Here is a 7,593-nt window from a genome sequence, read left to right on the forward strand (position 1 = left end):
CTCCCTGTGTATTTTGTGTGTGTGTGGGTGTGTGTTTGTTGGGTGTGTGTTGTGTGTGGTGTTTTATTTTTAAATTTTTGCGTGTGTATCTATATATATATATATATATTCTATATCTGTGGCCTGTGCTTGCAGTTTTAACGTTCGGCCTTGTTCTGTGTGCCCAGTGCTTGCAAGGTCTCCGAGCAGCCTGAGCTAGTTTTACATGCAACACAATGGATCATGGTTAATATTAAAAATGAATCAAAGGTTCCTTTAAAGATTCCCCCCGGTGACTGCTTCGATTGCGAGATGAGCTGGATGTGAAGACTGAAGGAAGCTTTCTCAGTGTAGAGCAGGAAGTGCAAAGCTAGAATTTCCTCCGCCCACAGGTTAGTGCCAGGATTAGTTGATCTTGGGCAGGGAGGTGGAGGGGGTCTAAAATTGGACTCATCGAGGGGGTGAGCAGGAATATTAACTGGACTCCCCACTTCTGATCTACGCTGTCCCCATCAAACACTCATGGGACAAAAAGTGCTGGAGAAACTCAGCAGGTCTGGCAGCATCTGTGGAGAGAGAAGCAGAGTTAATGTTTCAGGTCAGTGACCCTTCATCAGAACTGGCAAAGGTTAGAAAAGGATTAGGTTTTAAGCAAGTGAAATGGAGGGGGGTGGGGGAGAGAACAACGAGGAAGGTGTTTGATAGGGCACAGGGAGATTAAATAACAAAGCTGTCCTGAGACAAAGGCAAAGAGTGTGTTACTGCTTCACACTCTGGTGAAAGACAAAGCATTAGTCCAGAGAGAGTGTTAATAGCTGAATAATGAGCAGCTCTGACTACATGAAAAACAGGCACATGGTTAAAAAACAAACTATTCTTTTAAAAAGGCCAGTCATGCTCTGAAGTTATTGAACTCAATGTTCAGTCCACGAGGCTGTAGTGTGCCTAATCGAAAGATCAGGTGCTGCTCCTCGAGCTTGCGTTGATGTTCACTGGAACACTAGAGCAGGCCAAAGACAGGAATGTTGGCATGAGAGCAGTGGGGGGTTGTTGAAATGGCAAGTAACCGGAAACTCGGGGTCATGCTTTCGGACTGAGAGGTGTTCCGCAAAGCGGTCACCCAATCTGTGCTTGGTCTCCCCAATGTAGAGGAGACCACACTGTGAGCAGCGAATACAGTATACTACATTGAAAGAAGTACAAAGGAGTGTTTGGGGCCTTGGATAGTGAGGAGGAGGTAAAAGGGCAGGTATTACACCTCTTGCGATTGCGTGGGAAGGGGACAAGGTGTTGGGGGTAATGGAGGAGTGGACCAGGGTGTTGTGAAGGGAACGATCCCTTCGGAATGCTGACAGGGGAGGGGAAGGGAAGATGGTAGTGGCATCACACTAGAGGTGGCGGAAATGGCGGAGGATGATCCTTTGAATGTGGAGGCTGGTGGGGTGGAAAGTGAGGACAAGGGGAACCCTGTCGCTGTTCTGGGAGGGAGGGGAAGAGGTGAGTGTAGAGGTGTGGGAAATGGGCCCTACACAGTTGAGGGCCCTGTCAACCACAGTGTGTGAGGGGGGGGGGGGGGGAATCCTCGGTTGAGGCAAAAGGAAGACATATCAGAAGCGCTGTCATGGAAGGTAGCATCATCAGAGCAGATGCGTCGGAGACAGAGAAACTGGCAGAATGGAATGGAATCCTTACAGGAGGCAGGGTGTGAAGAAGTATAGTTGATTTAGCTGTGGGAGTCGGTGGGCTTATAATGGATATTAGTAAACAGCCTATCCCCAGAGATGGAGATAGAGAAGTCGAGGAAGGGAAGGGAAGTGTTGGAGATGCACCATGTAAAGGTGAGAGAAGGGTGGAAATTAGAAGCAAAGTTGATCAAGTTTTCCAGTTTGGGGCGAGAGCAGGAAACGGCACCGATACAGTCATCAATGTACCGGAAAAAGAGTTGGGGGAGGGGGCCTGAGTAGGACTGGAACAAGGAATGTTCGACACATCCCACAAAAAGACAGGCATAACTAGGACCCATGCGGGTACCCATAGCAACACCTTTTACTTGAAGGAAGTGGGTGGAGTTGAAGGAGAAGTTGTTCAATGTGAGAACAAGTTCATCCAGGCAGAGGAGAGCGGTGGTGCTTGGGGACTGCTGCTCATTATTCAGTTATTAACACTCTGTCTGGACTAATGCTTTGTCTTTCACCACAGAGTGTGAAGCATTAACACACTCTTTACCTTTGTCCCAGGACAGCTTTGTTATTTCATCTCTCCTGTCCTATCAAATACCTTACACTTTGCTTAAAACCTAATTCTTTTCTAAGCTTTGCCAGTTCAGATGAAAGGTCACAGAACCTGAAACGTTAACTCTGCTTCTCTCTTCACAGATGCTGCCAGACTTGCTGAGTATTTCCAGCACTTTGTGTTTTTGTTTCAGATTTCCAGCATCTGCAGTATTATGCTTTTATTTTGGGTACAGTACGGGGGTTAGATACAGAGTAAAGCTCCCTCTACACTGTCCCCATCAAACACTCCCAGGACAGGTACAGCATGGGGATTAGATACAGAGTAAAGCTCCCTCTACACTGTCCCCCATCAAACACTCCCAGGACAGGTACAGCATGGGGATTAGATACAGAGTAAAGCTCCCTCTACACTGTCCCCATCAAACACTCCCAGGACAGGTACAGCACGGGGGTTAGATACAGAGTAAAGCTCCCTCTACACTGTCCCCATCAAACACTCCCAGGACAGGTACAGCACGGGGATTAGATACAGAGTAAAGCTCCCTCTACACTGTCCCCATCAAACACTCCCAGGACAGGTACAGCACGGGGGTTAGATACAGAGTAAAGCTCCCTCTACACTGTCCCCATCAAACACTCCCAGGACAGGTACAGCACGGGGGTTAGATACAGAGTAAAGCTCCCTCTACACTGTCCCCATCAAACACTCCCAGGACAGGTACAGTACGGGGATTAGATACAGAGTAAAGCTCCCTCTACACTGTCCTCATCAAACACTCCCATGACAGGTACAGCACGGGGATTAGATACAGAGTAAATCTCCCTCTACACTGTCCCCATCAAACACTCCCAGGACAGGTCCAGCACGGGGTTAGATACAGAGTAAAGCTCCCTCTACACTGTCCCCATCAAACACTCCCAGGACAGGTACAGCATGGGGGTTAGATACAGGGTAAAGCTCCCTCTACACTGTCCCCATCAAACACTCCCAGGACAGGTACAGCATGGGGGTTAGATACAGAGTAAATCTCCCTCTACACTGTCCCCCATCAAACACTCCCAGGACAGGTACAGCATGGGGGTTAGATACAGAGTAAATCTCCCTCTACACTGTCCCCCATCAAACACTCCCAGGACAGGTACAGTACGGGGGTTAGATACAGAGTAAATCTCTGGGACCTGCCATTGTCAGCTGATAGGAAGGCCAATGTTAGAGCTAGACCCTTTTTAAAAAATCTTTCCCAACAGTCACATTGCCTATATTCCCAGCTGTCTGAGGATTTCTTCCCTCAGTCCCTGGTCCTGCACATGGAACTTTGAGCCAATTGTTGAGTGGTGAGTTATCCATAATCCATTGTGTTGCTGCCGATTGCAGCATGCTGTGCCTGTTGCTGACACATTGCTGGTTGTTGCAGTCTGGTTACCCACTACTAACCACTCTCTTTTTCTCTCTCTCTCACTACTTTCCTTTCTCTACTATCTCATTCCATCTCTCTACTCCCTTCATCTCATGGTCTTTATCCACCAACCCACTCCCCCCATCACCCCTCCCCCTCCTTTCTGTTCCCCACCTTCCCTCCTGTTCTTGCCCACCCCTCTTCCCTCCCCTCCTTCCCTCTCTCTCCTCCTTCCCTTCACCAATCTGTTCTAGGGCTGAGGGCTCATTGCAGGAAGGAGCTGTGACTGTTTTCTCCCATCCTTTCCCTTCCAACATCTCAGTCAGCATCTCGGTGGAGCACACCATGCCTCTCTACACTGGAAGCTCTTTCAGATTTCATTCCATTGTCCTCAACAGTTCCTCCCTGACCCATGGCTTTGACACAACCCAGGATGGATGGTTGCCTGCTCATTGGATCATTCTTTTTGGATGTAACTCTGTCATTTCATATTTAAAGATGTTGGTAAGTTAGCAGAGCAGAAGCCAGAGTCAGTGTAAAACAATTCAGAGATCAGCATGCAGGGCGATGACCAGAACAAAGATGGCAGGCCACTGCTGACATTTTTGCAAGTTTTTCCTTCTCTTTTCTTCCTCCCTTTAAGGGCCCCCCTCCCCACTCACCTCAAAATCTGGCCAGGGTCCCATTCTGCTCTTCCCACCCACCCCCTCCCCAACCCGTCCTGGGGCCCATTTGTGAACACGAGTCTAGATGGTGAGATATTCAACTTGCGGGGGCATCACAGCCCAGCCCAATCCTGCCTGATGCTTACACTCATGCATTTTCCCAACCCAGAGTCACTGTAATGATCAGGAGCAGTGATGTCACTTCCAACTGCTCACTACAAGTGCACACAACACAGGCTAGAATCAAAAGGAAGGAAAATAAACACCGTCCCCTCCAGAAGCTTAATACACGGCGGGCCAAAAAAAGAAGCTCTTTATAAATAAAACCCAACCGCCTTCGCTGGGCAGCTGAGGCTGCATAATAACTGTGCTCAGCTCCTGACAGGCTGGTGCCCAAGTTGCTGAGGCACAAATCTCTGCAAAGTGCAGATACCACTGGATTATGCAGCTTGTAATGTGAATTGGTCTCTTCCTCCCCAGTGAGGAGGTTGCCTCTGTTCCTCCTGCTTGTGGGAGATATTGGATAAGCTGACGCCAGCACAGCCTCAACGTCTGAGCGAGAAAAACCTTCACAAAATACCACCCCCCCCCCAACCAGTGTGCAAACCTCTTCCCCACCCATCACTCCATGCCCAGGTCATTGATTATAAAATTCCCATTTTTACAATGTGCACCTGGAACTCACCATTTCATCGGCGCCTGAGGAGTCAGGCTAAAGAGGACCAGGGCCAAACACACGTTAATGTATCAGCCCATAATAATGCTGATCACCTGAAACGTCCTTCCTCCACAAGCTTGAAGGGGGACAAGGACCAGAGGGGAAAAGGTGACACACGAATCCCATGCCCCACTGCACAATATCCGAGTATTCACACACTATCTCATCACATACCATCTCACCACCCCCCCTCCCCAGGCTGGTGTGCACACACGCCCCCCCCCCCCCCCCCACCCCAAGACAAATCAATGTTCCAGACTTACTGTCGACCAAAGGGGTATCAAACATCCACTGGAGGATGGCCTGGAAATTACTGTTCATCTTCTCCTTTGCTCTCTGGCACCTAGTCAATATTTATTGTACATAATCAAAAAGGATTAAATGACCTCCATTCTGAATTGTTAAATCTCAGAAATTGTGTTACCGTTTTCTTGAGCCTTGAGATGTGAGTGAGAGGGGCCCCAGTATTATCGTTGGGGGAGGCAGGGGGGGGGGTTGAATTAACACTCATTGCATCTGCTATTTACATGCCTTCTGTTAACAAGGAGTCCGGGGTGAGTGTGGCTCACCCACGGGTTATAAAGCTCTCTCTCTCTCTCGGCACTTCAAAGCTGGAATTATGGGACAGATTTTAGGAAATTTTAGTGAAAAAAAAAAGCATTGGAATCGGGTTTTGATTTAAGATGTTAATTTATTTTTTAATTTATTCTCTTTTATTTAATGTTGACAAAGTCAAAAAAAAAATACAATGCTGCTTTAACTCTGTTCAATAAAGAATTTTCAAAAACCCTAACACTCGTTGACGGTTTAAACCGTGCAGTTCATTTCTCCAATATTTCGTCTCCTCATCCCACATTCTCCAGAGAGCTGACTCTGACTGGAGGGGAGACAGATGGAGGGTGAAGGGAGGGAGGGGGGGGGGGGTGGGGAGAGGAGATGATGGGTTGCAGGGTACCCTTTCATCCAAAAGACCACGCTTCACCTGAGTGCCAGGATATTCAACTGCAGCAGGTTACAGGATATCTAACTAGAGAGGGGCTTACACCTGACATTATTGTCCCTTTGACATTGACCCTTGGGTGAGACACTGGAGTACAGCCTGGGCAATCTGTTCCTCTACCCCAGTGAGAGTCAGCAGGGAAGAAGAGGGAAGGATACCATGGTGGGGGAGGGAGAAATTGCCAATTAATTTATTAGCCAAGAAAACATTCACCTCAGACGTGGCAGGGGTATTTCAACTGACTTTTATTTCAATAGATCAAGACTCGTGTGTCAAATATATATCTTTAAAATTCTTTGCCAGCACTTCCGTCTTGTAAAAAATAAATTATACCAGAGGGAAAACATAACCATAATACAGGTCGAATAATATTTGCAGGGTCTGGCGTCAGCTGAGGGGCAAACAGGAAAAAAAGCTTTTTTACAGTAACGTCCCATTTGCCAGTTTTAAAAGCTCGTGCAGTAAACATTGTGTGTGAGTTCCACAAGTGCAGTGAAACGTCCACAGCCAATTAAATATACAGTTAATAGCTTCCTTACATTTTGTACAATGAGGAACACCACTTTCTCATAGTTGTCAACTCCCGTTCTCATCTTTCTCAAAGCCATGTACCCCGGAAATCCACCCACCCCCCCCCCACTCACCTGCACTCACTCCTCTCTATTCTGGCTGGGAATCAGTTGTCCAAGATCCCACACTCAATAACCTTGCCTGAGATCTTCTGTGTAGAGTGGGATTTGCATTAATATTAATACAGCCATTAACATAGGGGTGCTGGCTTACTGCGTCCTACAGTGTGAATAAGCTGCACAATCATGAATTAAACATTTTTCCACTTTCAGCACTTTGCTGTCCCCATCAAACACTCCCAGGACAGGGACAGCACGGTGTTAGATACAGAGTAAAGCTCCCTCTACACTGTCCCCATCAAACACTCCCAGGACAGGGACAGCACGGTGTTAGATACAGAGTAAAGCTCCCTCTACACTGTCCCCATCAAACACTCCCAGGACAGGGACAGCACGGTGTTAGATACAGAGTAAAGCTCCCTCTACACTGTCCCCATCAAACACTCCCAGGACAGCACGGTGTTAGATACAGAGTAAAGCTCCCTCTACACTGTCCCCATCAGACACTCCCAGGACAGGGACAGCAGGGTGTTAGATACAGAGTAAAGCTCCCTCTACACTGTCCCCATCAAACACTCCCAGGACAGGTACAGCACGGTGTTAGATACAGAGTAAAGCTCCCTCTACACTGTCCCCATCAGACACTCCCAGGACAGCACGGTGTTAGATACAGAGTAAAGCTCCCTCTACACTGTCCCCATCAAACACTCCCAGGACAGGTACAGCACGGTGTTAGATACAGAGTAAAGCTCCCTCTACACTGTCCCCATCAGACACTCCCAGGACAGGGACAGCACGGTGTTAGATACAGAGTAAAGCTCCCGTGAACCCAAATGCCAGAGGTGAATGGACAGAATCCCACACAGTGCCGTACCTATTCTGAGTCTTAACTGTCATCTGAAAGAGCAAACCACTCACTCCGTCATATCAAGGCACTACAACATCACTGTGGCAGCATTACCACCACATGG

General features: G+C 48.0%; 1 protein-coding gene across 3 annotated transcripts in view; it reads left to right on the plus strand.

Moving 5' to 3' along the window:
* LOC137356816 (CUGBP Elav-like family member 3-A) overlaps positions 1 to 5,740 on the plus strand; it is a 93,724-nt gene extending 87,984 nt beyond the window's left edge. For 2 of the 3 annotated variants that reach the window (XM_068022611.1, XM_068022612.1), the window contains one exon: positions 3,865 to 5,740. The gene's annotated coding sequence lies outside the window, so the exon portion shown is untranslated. The remainder of the gene's footprint in view (positions 1 to 3,864) is intronic. The other variant, XM_068022610.1, reaches the window with a different exon arrangement.
* Positions 5,741 to 7,593: the final 1,853 nt, after the last annotated feature.

The sequence above is a fragment of the Heterodontus francisci genome, chromosome 46 (genome assembly GCF_036365525.1).
Source record: "Heterodontus francisci isolate sHetFra1 chromosome 46, sHetFra1.hap1, whole genome shotgun sequence".
NCBI lineage: Eukaryota > Metazoa > Chordata > Chondrichthyes > Heterodontiformes > Heterodontidae > Heterodontus > Heterodontus francisci.